Source organism: Stenella coeruleoalba, assembly GCF_951394435.1.
Source record: "Stenella coeruleoalba genome assembly, chromosome: 15".
Lineage (NCBI taxonomy): Eukaryota > Metazoa > Chordata > Mammalia > Artiodactyla > Delphinidae > Stenella > Stenella coeruleoalba.
The window spans coordinates 24,900,151-24,914,628 of record NC_137161.1 but is presented as its reverse complement, the minus strand read 5'-3'; the positions used below and the strand labels follow the sequence as shown (position 1 = coordinate 24,914,628).

The following is a 14,478-nucleotide window of genomic DNA, read 5'->3' as shown; positions in this document are numbered from 1 at the left end:
GCAGGTTCTGGGGGAAGTGCTGTGAAAAATACAATCACAGAATCACAGGTCGGACGATGCATGGAGAATTTGTCTTCCTAGAGTTCAGGGAAGTCTACAGCTGAGGACTGAAGGGCTTACCATCCTCGTGTGCTCCGGCTGTTCCGTGGAGGCTGGAACACTGATTTAGGTGAGAGTTCTCGACAGGAGAACTCTATTCAGTAGTGAGGACAAACATCCAGATCCAGATCAAATTATAAAACATTTCTCGCACCCCAAAAGGGTAAAGCTGCTTGAATTTAACCTTTTTCTTTTAGGTGAAAGTGGCACCTCCTCCCCTGACCCGCCCTCACGGAGGCGTCTCCGCCCACTCCCAAAAGGCAGCGTGGATCTTCGCCTTCTCTACTCACCAGGTTCCCTTCAAAGGGAAAGGCCCTGGCGCTCCGTCCCACTTTTTCTCTTCCGCATCCCTCGGGCACCGCCCACCGCCAACTAGTTTGGGCCCCATCTCCAGGCTCCGCCCACCTCCAGCCCCCTCCCGAACCCCATCATGGCCCTTTGGGTCACGCCTCCTTCCGGCTCCTCCCCAGAGTGGCCACCTTTGGGCCCCCCTCCTCCCGGCTCAGCTTCCGGGCCCGCCTCCTTCTGTCCCGCTTCAGTCTTTCCTCCGTTTGGGGCTTCTCTTCAGCCCCGCCTCCAACACGCCCCGTTAAGGGCCCCTCCTCCCCCAACCTCGCCCGGGCCTCCCTCCACCCTTGACTCCTCCTCTGGGCAGGCCTCCCTTTAGCCCCGCCCACACCCCCTCCTTTCAAGCCCGGCTCTGCGAGGCCGCCAATGTCTTCCATACTTGTCTCGCGCGCCTCTCTTCACTGCATCATCACTCTCTCAGACCCACCCCTCCTTACGCTCGGTTCCAGTGTAAACCAGTCTCTCTTCCCGCCCTAGCCCCGCCTCCTCAGGGTCCCACCTCAGTCCTTCCTCCCTGTCAGGCCCCTCCCCGACCCCTCCTTCCTCTTCTCCCCGCCGTAGCTCTGGACCTTTCCAAAGCTAGGTTGAGGGGGTAGGAAGAGCCCCTGCGCCTCGGGGGCCGGGCTGTGTCACGGCGGGGCTGCGGACTCCTCGCGCTTGAGTCGCCAGCCCGTCTCTGGAGACAGAGGCGGGGGCAGGGGGTGGCGGGGCCAGGGCCGGAGTGGCGGGCGGGGCCGAGTTGAGGGAAGCCGCTCCGGACACCCCCACCCCGGCACGCCTCAGTGGTGCCGGCCAAAGGAAGGACTGGCGACTGCGGGGCTCGCGCCGCTGTCAGTGCGGCGGGGTGCGCGAGCAGCTCGGCGCAGGGTGGGCAGAGCAGAGAGAAGCTGAGGGGGCGGTAGCGGCGGCAGCGACTCCCGCGCGTGTATTCAGTTCCTCACGCTGCGGCCGGGGCCGCCTTCTTCCTCCCTCCCTCGCTCCCTCCCTTCCGCCCCCGAGTGCGGCGGCACCGCCTCCTTCCGCGCCGCGCGGCTTCCTCCAGACCTCTCAGGGCGGGTGAGTGGGGGCCGCGGGCGTCTCCTTAAAGGTGTGGGGAGGGGGTGCTCCTTGTTCCTTTTCGGTCACCCACTTCTTCGCGCCGGTCGCTGCCTATTTTTAGAAACTCTTTTTTTCGGCCGTTCGGGGAGTCCCGGGAGCCGGAGTAACTCCCGGCACCCTGCCCCCGCACCTTCTCTCCACCCGGGCCTGCCGCCCTGGGTCCCGGCAGCCCTGGCGTTCCTTGCCCGCCTCCTCCCCGCGGGTCGGACCTGGGCCGGGAGTTGGCGGGGTGGGCCCGCGCCCGCTCGGAAGTTGGAGTCTTTTGTGTTCGCGCCCCGCCCCGCCCGGCGAGGGGAGGAGGGGGGAGCGGAGGCCGCGCTGGGGAGGCCTCGGGCGGGCCGGGTCCCGGCTCTGGCCTCGGCCCCGGGTTTCTTCCGGCTCTCCCTCTCGGGCTGGGTCTGCGGGTTCCCGGAGGCGATCAAAACTGGTCCCGCCTCGCTCCCTACTGGCCTGAGCGCCTCCTCGGCCCCCCTTTCCCGGTCCTGGGCTTGTTGCACACCTTGGGCTCATAGAGGAACAACAGCAGGCCCTCGAGCTGGGGCCGTGTTCCGCGCTTCACGCAGCCTTTTCGCCGCCGAGCCTCAGTTTGCCTTTCAGTGAACAGGGAGAAAGAATGTCGCCTCGCAGGGTGTTTGTGGATTCAGGGAGGAAACTAATGTGTGCGAGAAGTGTTTAACCAACAGGTAACATTTAATGGACTTGACTCAGGAACTTCGCAAGCCTTATTTCATAGAATGCTCACGACGGCCTTCTGAGGTTATCCCCATTTACAAAAGCAGCAATCAAGGCGCAGAGAGGTTAAGTAATGTGTTCTAAATCACAGGTAGGAGCCACAGAAGTGTGAAGCCGTGGTGCTGGTACCTGTTATTTATTTCTTAGTGTGAACTTGTGTAATCTCTTAGTGCAGAACCGATTTTGAGTCACATCGTTAGTTGGGATACCTAACTAACTCCGTTCTCCCTGATTCCTTGCCCGTTAGAAGCTGATGGATGCAGAGGACTCCAGATCTCAAGCACAACTGAAGTTCCCTGGGGTTTTGGCTCAGGGAAGGTGTAAGTCATTTAAAGCAGTGAGGTTCATCCGTTTTTTGTTTTTTGTGGCTTGTTCCTCCCACCAAACCTTGCTTGTTCTCTATAGGGTTTAGATTTATAGCTCCTGGTTGGGGGAGGGGGAGCAGAAAGTGGTTCAAGTCAATTGCTTCAACTCCCTGCCTTCAAATAGAGATTTATTTCTCTTATTTTCAGATAAGGCCCAGAGGGGTAAAAGTGAACTAAAATTAACTTTGGTAAGTGTTCTAGTTTTCCAGTGTGTTTGATCCCTGGTGTCTAAAGATCAGGCAGGGGAGTTCCTAGGCCAGCTCTTGCCATGTCTCCTGATGTGTGCTTTAGTTCTTTGGAGTCTGGAGGTCTGCTGTACTCTCCCCTTTCCAAGATTCTGGATTTAAAAGTAGTGGTATGTAGGACCTGGAAGGGGTCTTATCTGGTCTAACTTTTTTTATCTGCCTTTTCCCTCTTTCCTGTTAACTGAATCTTGGAAGGGGCAAGTAAGTTGTCTAAATTCACAGACTGCTTTAGTGACAGAATCACAACTGGAATTCCAGTCTTCTGACTTCCAGTGCAGTAATATTTTTATTTCCACTGTACTCTGCCACCTTTTGAAAGGGCACTAAACTACTTATTCAGGTCTGAAGACCAAGAATCCCAAGTAACTTGAAATCACAAAGAAGTTGTTTAGTCCCAGCATTAAAAGGAGGCCAGGTTTTGTGCACAGGAGTACCAGTTCTCATAAGTCACCACTGTTATTTTATAGTACTTTATTTATGGTTTATAGTTTTGTTTTATAACTGTTACCTGATTTCATTTCTCATCAAGTTCTGTGAGGGAGCTCTCAGAGTTTGGTTTATATCTCCTTTTTACAACTCTAATTGAGAATTAAGACATAGCAAGGTTAGGGCACTTGCCTTACTTAGATCACTGGATTAACAAGTGGTGAGTACAGGGCATCTCTCATGGACAAAGGATTTCATTTGATGTGGCATCATGAACTCAGTCACTCATTGTGGCTCTCTGAGCCTCAGTTTCCTTATCTGTAAACTATCACAGGGTTGGGTGGGGACTATGAAAAAATGGCTATGAAAGTGCATTGTAGTAGTAGGCTAACATTTATTAAGTACTTTCCATGTACCAGTCACTGGATTAAGGACTTTCTATGGAGTATCTCATTTAGTCCTCAGAGCTACTGTATGAATTAGGTATATTATTAAATTCCTTTTGCAGAAGAAGAAACAGGATTAGAGAGGTTACATGACTTGCTCAGGATCATGTAACTGATAACTGCAGACAATATAACTTTAAAGCTGGTATGCTTTTAATTTATTTTTTTGTAAAAATACATGTAAGATAAAATTTACTATTTTAACTATTTTTAAATGTACAGTTCTGTGGCGTTAAATATATTCACATCGTTGTGCAACCGTCACTACCATCCGTGTCTAGAACTTTTTCATCTTCCTCAGCTGAAACTCTGTATAAACACTTCCTCTCCTCTCCCTCCTGGCAATCATCATTCTATTTTCTGTCCTTGTGAATTTGACTACTCTAGGTACTTCATGTAAATGGAATCATACAATATTTGTCCTTTTGTGACTGGCAAAGCTGGTACTCTTAGTGCCTCCCTTAAGCCCTAGGTGCTCTGAAAATGCAAAATGATTATTAGTTCTCATCTGCAGTAAGGTGTGGCATGCAGCTCCAGAGCAAGAACCTAGGCCTGGCTGTACCACTCTGGTTAAGCCTCCCCCCCCCTCACCTTTGCCCCTTCTGTATCTTCCAAAGGGAACTCCTGCTCTTGAAATAGAACTCAGAGGACTCCCCACCCTTGCTTTGTTTGCATCTTCCTTTCTGGCTGTCCTGGGTTTGGGCATATGGGACTGTAGTGATCAACAATAGCAGTGCTGTGACAGCAGCTTGGATCAGAACTACTCAGGATGATTAAATGGATTATCTTTATGAAATGCTCCCTCTTTGTGCCCTCCTCTTTCCATTAAGGCACACAAGAGCGATTAGCTTTTGGGTTCCTAGAGGGTATTTATGGCTCCTCATTGCTTGCAGGTAGTTAAGATGGGATTAAATGCTGCATTTAGTCTTTCAAAATTCCCTTTGTTTTGACTACTTCTGTGTCTTTGTGTGTTTTGGGTGGTGTGGTGGTGGGATGTGGTGTTTATGTTTGTGAAGTGTAGTTGGAATTTTGTCATGATGCCAGCAGGGGATTGGGATGGGAGGTGTTCCAGAGATGGATAATAGGGCAACAAACACAGATCTGAGTATGTTGCACTTTCCTTAAAAATCTGATGGCCCAACATTGCCTACATATTAAAGTTTAAACCCCTGAGTGTGATAATAAGGTCAGAGTGTATTGAAATGTTTATTGGATAGAATCTTGTAGTTGAGGGACTTAAAATCATGTAGACCAGCCAGCCACCCAGCCAACATTTGAATAGGCTACCCGTTGAGATTCTGTTTCATTGGGCACCACATTATTGGAAAATTTTCCATTTACAGAACAGTTATTAAACATCTGCTCCGCACTGTACTAAGCTTGGAAATTTGGGTGTCTCAGGGGGAAGACAGGCAAGGAAACAGGCAGTGTGGGAAGTGTTGTGACAGGAACAAGCACCATGAGAGCACGGAGGAATGGAACTAACCCAGCCTTGGAGGGTCAGGGTGGGGTGGTTCATTGGAGAAATTGGCTAGGCCTAGACCTCAGAGAAAAGACTAAGCTAGGAAAAGAGGAGATTTGGGGAGCTGAGGAGGAGACAGGTAAGACTGTTCTAGGCAGAAGGGAATAGCAAGTCTAGAGATGGTGGTGGTAATAGGTGAGACTTTTGGCCATTTACTATATCTACCAGATGCCATTTTAAGCATTTAATGTGTGTTAACTCATTTCTTTCCATAACCATCTTGAGGGGTACATACTGTTATAATTCCCATTCTGTAGGTGAGGAAGCAAACCCAGAGGGGTTAAGTAAGTTTCTTAAGATTTCTGGGTGGAGCATGAAGCATGAGATGGGTGATGTAGCAAAAGATGAGACTGGCAAGGTGGGCAGAGCAGAGGCCAAGTCATGAAAGGCCCTTATTGCCCAGGTTGAAGAGTTTGGACTTCATTTTGGTGAGGGGACCATGATCCTGTATGCATTTTAGAAGGATATCAGTGGCTCTTTGGGGAGTGGATTGGAGGGCTAGAGCACCATGGGCAAAGAGACCAGTTAGGAGGCTTTTGCAGTAATGCAGGTAAGAGGTGATGGTGTTTCCAATGAAGGGTGTGTGTGTGTGTGTGTGTGTAGAAAAGAAGATGGAATTAAGTTGTGAGACACTATCAAAGATTGTTGGCATGGAGGGTAAGGAAGAAATCAAGGAACACTTCTAGATTTCTACCTGGTGCAGTTGTATAGATGGGGATGCAGTTTATTGAGGTGAGGACACAGGAGAAGGTGGGGGGAAGATTTCTCATGCAGGGTCTTATTACATCTGCTTTCATTTACCTTCATCCAGTTATTGATCATAGTTCTCCAAGGGGAGGAGAGGGGAAACAGGGGTGAGGGAGAGTATGGCACAGCAAATTTGATAACTATCCCTGGCTAAACTGTTGTAGACACTAGTTTTAGAAAGGAGGAAATAATTAGAACCTAGACATTCCAGACCTTGCACAGCTCTGAAGACTGCTTATGTTAAAGTCAAGGAAAGCTTATGTTTTCTCCAGACAACATTCTTTGGCATTGCTCTCCCCATGTGCTAGTGTCCCTCTGTAATTCACCTCTGCTTACTCTGCTAGGCACTGAGAAAGCAAAGATGAATAAAACATAGCTTGAGAAGCTTGCATTCAAAAGGGCAGCAGATCTCAGCTTAGGTACTGTAGTGGAGGGGAGAGAGTGGGGTGGGACAGGATGGGGAGGGACTAAGAAGGATTCTTATTATGGGCAGGAGTCAGGAGACTCTGCTCTGTGTGCCAGTCTTTTCCTCAGGTGGCAAAAGTCTACACCTACTCAAAGGGCCAGGTTTATTCATTTGAATAATGATGAAAAATAATGACTAGATGACCCCCAGAGTCCCTTCTAGCAATAACATTTTATGATTCTAGATGATGATTCAGACAGTATATCTCTTGGAGAGGTATTTTCTTCCTTTCTTTTCCCTCCCGCTTCCTCTTCCTCCCCTTTCTTCCTTAGGCAGTAGTAGGGATGTCGGGGTGGAGATAGGGTTTTCACATGAGTGTCTGTTAAAAACCTAGTTTTATTCAGTTTTAGCTTTATGTATAAAATGTACAACTGGAGGAGAGATGATGGCAGTAGTAATGTTAGCTTGCTGTCCTACAACTGACCCCTGGGTACTGTAAGGAAAGTTTCAGACCCATGATGGATGCAGCTCACAGACTCTCAGGACTAGAGAGAAAGGGGCAGTAGGATAAACTGGGAGCCTAGTCATGAGCCTGAGGATAGTTGGTCTGGTCCCTGCTACTAATAATTCAGTGTATGGGCTTGGCCAAGCCCCTTTCCTTCTCTGGCCCTGTTGCTTCATAAAATAATCAGGGGGCCAAAGGGTGAGCCCTGGGTACAGAAAAAGGATTGGAAGTTCCTCTCTAATGAGGAATAATTATTGAATAACTAGAGACAGGCATCTGCCCAAGTATTGCTAGTTATGTCTTCTGGCTGTTTCTACAGCCCTTCTTTTTTCCTCAGTCTTTCTGTCACTTCATAATGGCCTCCATATGAATAAATCTGCTGTGCCTCCTGGGAGGAGGGGAGGAAGGTTGGGATATTATCTCTGGGTTCTGGTCTACATCCCCAACGAGCCGTTCAGGCTGCCTACTGCCCCCTGCTCTCCATGCTGGGGTAGGGGTCGGGAGTTTTTGGTTGAATACTCAGGTTTTCTTAGGCTCAGACATATGTATTTGGAGTGCTCCACTGACTAAAGTGCCAATCTGGCCATCCTCCCAACATGCCCAGTGCAGTTCCACTGGGGGGGAATAGCATTCAGTGGGCCTTTGATGCTTGCCAAACTCATGTTAATTGTAATTACCTATTACTCCCTGGGATCTCAGTCTTCCTGTCTGTAAAACAAGGGGGTTGGGCTGATGTCTGGTTTTATGGGAGTGGCTTGAGAATTCATTTCTGGAAGAAGAAGGGGCTTTGTTAGAGTATTGAGAGTATCTCACAGGGTTAAATTCTGGGTTCGCAGATACCTTTCAGTATATAAAGAGATGGATATTGCTTTTTAGAGTGGACAGATTGCTGAAAAATTGCTTGTGAGATGAATTTACCAAATTGTCTACTGAGTTCCATTATAAACGTGGAGCTGTTGTCCCATTGGACAAACTTGGAGTCCAAGACTAAAAAGTTATATTTAAATATGTAGCAAACTGTTTAAAATCATAGGATAAAAGGAAAAAAAAAAAACAACACTATAAGATTCCCAAACACCACTAGGACTGGAAAAACACTAGACCAGAAATTTGCATTTCCTTAGAGCTTTGGCTTTATGAGGTAGATACTCTGCTGTGGTTACCTGGCCCTTGAAATGCCATCTGTAGAGACTGAAGAGTTCTGTTTATTTGTCAAGGTAAGAATCATTGCCTTATTCCAAGTAAGTATTCTCATTTACAAGGTCAGATTTACAACCTGGTCAACCTATTGTTGGCCAGGTTTTCTTCATTCCAGAGGCATTTATCTGGTATTTAGCTATCTCCTGTTTGTTTGTTTTATTAAGGATTTCACTAAGCCTAGTTAACGTGTTTGCATGGTGTCTGTTGATCTGTTTGTCTAGTTTCCTTTGTAATTCTTTGTGCTAGTGAAAGCAAGCTGAGCAGTAGATTTAAAAGAATCATTTCCATAACTCATTATTTCTCTGGGTCTGGGTTTCCTTTCTGGAAGGTATGATCATGCTACACTGAGAAGTCAAATGTTGTTTGCTGCTTACACAGACCGTGTTAAGGCTTTGGGACTTTGTTCTTCCAGATAGTTGTAAGCTGACACTGAGGAATGGTGCTCTCAATATAATGATAGCTGTGCCTGAATCAGTTGAACACAAGAATAACTTTTCTTCATACCTTAAAGACTCACCCTAAATTGATTTTTCACACCAATTAAAGTTAACTAAAATTAGGGTGTTAGGTAGAGTTACCATGTAGCTGCTGTAGTAAGGTTATGCTTGGAAGTCCAACTGCTTTCCATCCCTAAGTTCAACCATTTGTTCTAGGAATTTGGAGTACCTACTATGTGTTCTCCCTATGGAGAACATACAAACCAAACAATACATGATTCCTGCCCTCAGAGTACATTCAGTCTGGAGAGAGAGACAGATAAGTACAGCAGGTCCTAGCTTATTCTTACCCGTGCTTCCTTGGCCTGTATGTTTTGGTTGAGAGTTCAGACTGGAAATGGCAGAATTGATGGATGTATCACTAGGCAAGGAGACCTATTTGAGTATCTGACTTCCAGTGTTCCAATTTGGTTTTGGCCTTCCTTCCTTCTCTTCCTTTCTTCTGCCTGTTATCTAGATTTTCTTCTCTATTGCTGACGTGTCCAGCAGCCAGTGTGTAAAGTCAAGAACCTTAGGGTAGGGGACAGCATTGTCCTTCAGGTTTGGGTGTCCAGACATCTGCCTAGTGCTTTCCCTATTCTTCTCACATCAGTTCTTTGGCTGGTTTCCAGAAAGGGTTGATATTGTCTAGCTTCTTATTTAGGAATGAAGAAAATTGTTTCATATTAAATTAAATTTTATACTCAGTTTTGAAATAAAATAGCTATTTTGCTTGTAAATGGAATTATTTGAGGTGTGGTTTCTGGCATTTTTTTGACTATGCTGCACAGCCTGTGGGATCTTAGTTCCCGAGCAGTTATTGAACCCAGGCCCTCAGCAGTGAGAGCATGGAGTCCTAGCCACTGGACCGCCGGGGTTTCCCATTTGGTCAGTTTTTGACTTACTAATTATGACTAAACTGTGGTTCTTGAAGCCCATTGCTGCTATCTCTGCCAGCCTTCTTTGAATGCTTTGCAGCATGGAGCCCTAGGAAATGGAGGGAACGTTGAGGTTACCCTGTCTTGAAGGGCTCTTCCTCTTCCCTTGTCCCTATTCTCAAAAAAAAAGTGTTATTTGGGATGCTGTGTTGTGCTCATGATTTCTTCCAACAATTTCGCATTGCCTGGGAGGTCTAGAAGAAGAGGAAATACGCCTGTGTTCGTCCTCAAAGGTTGGGGACAATATTGAGATCAATTTGGCCAAACTGTATGGAGCCCACTGAGTCCTCCCTTGCTGCTGTGAGGGATGAAAATGTGTAAAGCATACCCTTGTCTTCAGGGAACCTGTGGTCTCTTTGGGGAGACAAGGTAATCATGAAGTTGTAGCTGATAATAAGGCAGTTTGGTGTAGAGAGCTTGGTTTGGAAGACTAAGGTCTTACTCTTGTTCCCTGGAACTAATTTGGCCAGGAAAACTGGAATAAGTCATTTTCCCCTCTCTGAACCTCCATATTCTCATCTATAAAATGGGGTTAATAATCTGTATCTTGCCTTCCTCACAGTGTTATTGTGAAGAGCAAGTTAGATGTTACTAAAAGTGCATTATAAAACCAGATGATGCAATTTATATGTGAAGAATTCATGAGTCATTTGTCAGAGGTAATAGGTAAATAGCAGAGTTTTCTATAGAAGGGGAGATCTCTTTGGGCTGGGGTGATCAGGAAGAGTGGTCTGGACCAGTCTTGGGATTGGGAGAAAGAATGCTAGAAGCATTTAGACAGAGGCAATGATGGAGCAAAGGACTATAGGCAGAACTGTTAAGGGGCAGCAGTGAGTGTTTTAGGTTTAGTAGTTATTGACAAACAGTTTTCAGAAGCATACCAGATCAAACTCTCATCAGCTATGTATGAGAGAATTCCTTTTGCTCCATGTCCTTGTCAACAGTTAGCATTATCTTTTTATTTTATGTCATTCTTGTTGGAGTGTAGTTAGAGAAGTGAATTGTAAGAACCACGATAGGAACTCTCAGGTGGTACCATACAGGGGTAAAGTGATTGGTAAGTTCAGAGGAGGGAGAGATTGCTTCATTTGTGGGTGTGTGGTGCCTAGGGAACATCTATGGAGGACTGAGCATTTGAGCTGGGCCTTGTAGGATAAGGACAGTGACCATGTATTATCTAGGACCATCCCAATGTCTAATATTCTGTCTTGCTGTGCTTATAAATTATGAAACACCAATATTTTTATGTCTTGGCCAAATCTCACAGACTACCCAGAAGCAGTGCCCGGATATCTTTTCTCAGTTGCAGTGCTTCTCTCTCCTCCCACTTTGTTTCCAGAAAGTATGATCACAGGAGATTTAGGCTCCAGAGATGGAGAGAGGACATTCTGTGCAACGGGAACAACTTGAGCGGAAACACAGATGAGCAACTAGATCAAGCGGCATCCATATTCCAGCTAATGAGCAGAGTGGGGAGGACATGTCCCATAATTTGGGGGTTGGTGATACCTTCTCATAGTCTCCTGGAGCAGGTGGAAAAGGTAATAATGTACTCAAGCCAATTTGTATTTAAATTGATAGGATGAGAATGACCCCTTTGCCTATAATTACATCATTTCGGGGAAGAAATTAATCCAGCAAACAGTCATACTTGAAGTATGTCGAAAGAGAGTTTGTCTTCTCTTAAAATGGAGGGGGAGGAAGGGGAACGCCAGGACCTAAAGAACTTAGTCTCTCAGCACTCATCTATTACTTGTATATTTGCTTGGAAAAATTACCATTTCTTTGTCAGCTTTTATCCTGCCTGGTAGACCCTAGCTGGGTGTTTATTTTCTGTAGTTTTACCAAATCACTTTGAAGGCTGGTGTGAACACTGATCATGTCTTAGAGTCTTTCTTCTTTGTTCTGTCAGCAAATACTAGAAAATGTACCTTAAATTACCTGTTTTTGGGAAACAGGGTGGCCCTGCCTGCTCCCACAGAGGCATGTTAAACATTAGTCAGCTCCTGAACCTGTGTTAGGTCCTGGGGTATTTGTCAGGGGACACTGGGGGTGTTAGAGCTGCCAGTGGGGACATTGACCAGAGGGTATCTAGGCCTTCTGTCAAGGAGACTTGTCAAGTACTTGATTAAAAATCTGACCTGGGTTCTAGACCTAACTCTGCCATTTATATTAATAATAGCTGCCATGGGACTTCCCTGATGGCGCAGTGGTTAAGAATCCGCTTGCCAATGCAGGGGACACGGGTTCAAGCCCTGGTCCGGGAAAATCCCACATGCTGCGGAGCAACTAAGTCCATGTGCCACAACCACTGAGCCTACGCTCTAGAGCTCGCAAGCCACAACTACTGAGCCTGTGTGCCACAACTACTGAAGCCCATGTGCCTAGAGCCTGTGCTCTGCGACAAGAGAAGCCACCGCAGTGAGGAACCCCCGCTCATCACAACTAGAGGAAGCCTGCACGCAGCAACAAAGACCCAACGCAGCCAAGAAAAAAAAAGCTGCCATGACTTGGGTGCCCACTGTGTTGAGATAGCATATTGGTGCCTTGTGTTCATACTAATAGAGCTGATATTTACTGACGGTTACTATGTGCTGAGAGCCCTTTTGTGTGTGTGTGTGTGTGTAACCTTTATAATATAAATTTATATATAATCTTAAGGCATATCTTATATGTAAAATTAATGTATAAGACAGACATTTCATATAAAGTTTCAACATATTGTATATGTTGTGTATACATATACAATTGTATATATTGTATATAATTTGTATATATTGTATATATATTGTATATAATTTAAATATAATATACCTAAGTATATATTAAAAATCATTCTTACCTCAACCGTAAAAAGTAGGTTCTGTTGTTCCACATCATATAGGTAAGGAACTGAGATACCAGTAGGTTAAGAAATATGCCCATAGTCACACTGCTAGTAAATGGAGTTGCCAGGATTTAAACCTAACCAAATCTTCTTTTTTAATATGGAAAATTTCAAACATATACAAAGTAGACAGAATAGGTTAATGAAGCATGATGTACCCATCATTCAGCTTCAGTAGTTATCTATTCATGGTCAATCTTATTTCATTTATACCCTTACATACTTCTCATCCTGTGCTTTGAAACGTGGGTATGATATTTTGTCCTTAAGTATTTCACAATGTATTTTTTTTAATTTTTAAACTTTTTATTGTCGTAAAGTATATGTAATATAAAAGTTACCATTTTAGTTACATAGTTCAGTGGCATTCAGTATGTTCACATCATTGTGCAACCATCACCGCTCTAGATACTTCTTTTGTTAAAAAGCTTTCACAGTGTATTTTTTAAATTATTTATTTATTTATATTTTGGCTGTGTTGGGTCTTTGCTGCTGTGCAGCGAGCGGGGGCTTCTCTTCATTGTGGTGTGCGGACTTCTCATTGTGGTGGCTTCTCTTGTTGTGGAGCATGGGTTCTAGCATGTGGGCTTCAGTAGTTGTGGCATGCGGGCTTGGTACTTGTGGCTCGCAGGCTCTAGAGCGCAGGCGCAGTAGTTGTGGTACACGGGCTCAGTTGCTCCGTAGCATGTGGGATCTTCCTGGACCAGGGCTCGAACCCGTGTCCCCTGCATTGGCAGGTGGATTCTTAACCACTGCGCCACCAGGGAAGTCCCACAATATATTTCTGAAAGATGATTTTTTAAAACACAACCATTATCACATAATAAAATTTAACAATTCCTTAATACCATCAAAATCCAGATTGTGTTCGAATTTCCCATTGTCTTATAAATGGCACAATCTTATTTTTACAGTTTGACTTAGGATTTACATAAGGTCCATACATTGTAATTGGTTGTTATGTCTTTTAAGTCTTTTTTAATTATAAGTTCATCTTTTTCCCCTTTTATTTGTTGAAGGAGTTGGATTGTTTTTCCTGTAGAAATTTGCTCATTGCAGATCTGTGGTTTGTTTAATATGTTTCTCTGTCCTCTGTGTTTCCTGTAGATTTGTGGTTGTATCTAGAGGTCAGTATCTCTTAATCCTCATAGCAGCCCTACAAAAATAGGTATTCTTATTTTGCAGACGAGAAAACAGACTGAGAAAGGTTGGGTAACTTGCCCAGGGCCTCACAGCAACCATGGATTTGAACAGACCTTCTTGCCTTCAAAACCTATGCTCTTTTCTTTTCACCGTTCATCCATTCTGTGAGCTCAAGCAAATCATTTTCAGTTCTCTGGGCCTTAGTTTCTTTGTGTGCATTGAGAGCTCTTACAGAAGTAGTGTTCTGTGTCCCTGTGACCATTTTAGTGCCCACCATTTGACGGCATGATACTAGATGCTGTGGGTGATACTCATATGAATAAGACTGTTTTCAAGGAGCACGTAGTCAGCCAGGGACTGAGGACCATACCCTGTTTCAGACATGGAGCCTATTTTGGCCATTGCGGGGCTATAGGATCCTTAATCCCCCATAGGATTCCTAACTAACCTCCCTACATCCTGTCTTGCCCTCTCTCAAGCCATGCCCCTCTCTGCTGCCAGTTGCCTTTTCCTAAAAACCATTTTTGTTGTGTTCTCCCCGCTCATAAATCCAGCTTGAGGGATCTGATAAATAAGAAAAGTTTTTCCAGCAATAAACCTTCCCTCCTTGGATTGAGTTGCTATTTCAAGGGCAGCTAGTCTTTTTTCTTTTCTATTTGGCAAAGGTATTATTGCTTTTATGGAAATGGAATCTGGAGATGGTAGAATAATGATGGAGTGAAGCATGGGGAATGCCATCTTGATTCAGGGGAGTGCATACATTTAGCATTGTACTGTTTACTCCCAAGAACATCCGACCGTAATGGGGCAGTTGTGCTGTTTTGCAAAGAAAAGGAACTTTTAGTTGTGGAGTCCAGGGAGAAGACTCTTAAAGGTATCCTTTTGAGATACCTTC

General features: G+C 45.4%; 1 protein-coding gene across 9 annotated transcripts in view; it reads left to right on the top strand.

Annotated features, from left to right (window-relative positions):
* The first annotated feature begins 965 nt into the window (after nt 1-965).
* RALY (RALY heterogeneous nuclear ribonucleoprotein) overlaps nt 966-14,478 on the top strand; it is an 83,911-nt gene continuing 70,398 nt past the window's right edge. For 4 of the 9 annotated variants that reach the window (XM_079946411.1, XM_079946409.1, XM_079946408.1 and 1 more), the window contains exon 1: nt 966-1,503. The gene's annotated coding sequence lies outside the window, so the exon portion shown is untranslated. Of the gene's footprint in view, nt 1,504-1,542; nt 2,598-14,478 lie in introns of those variants that run through there. The other 5 variants (XM_079946413.1, XM_079946412.1, XM_079946414.1 and 2 more) reach the window with 4 other exon arrangements.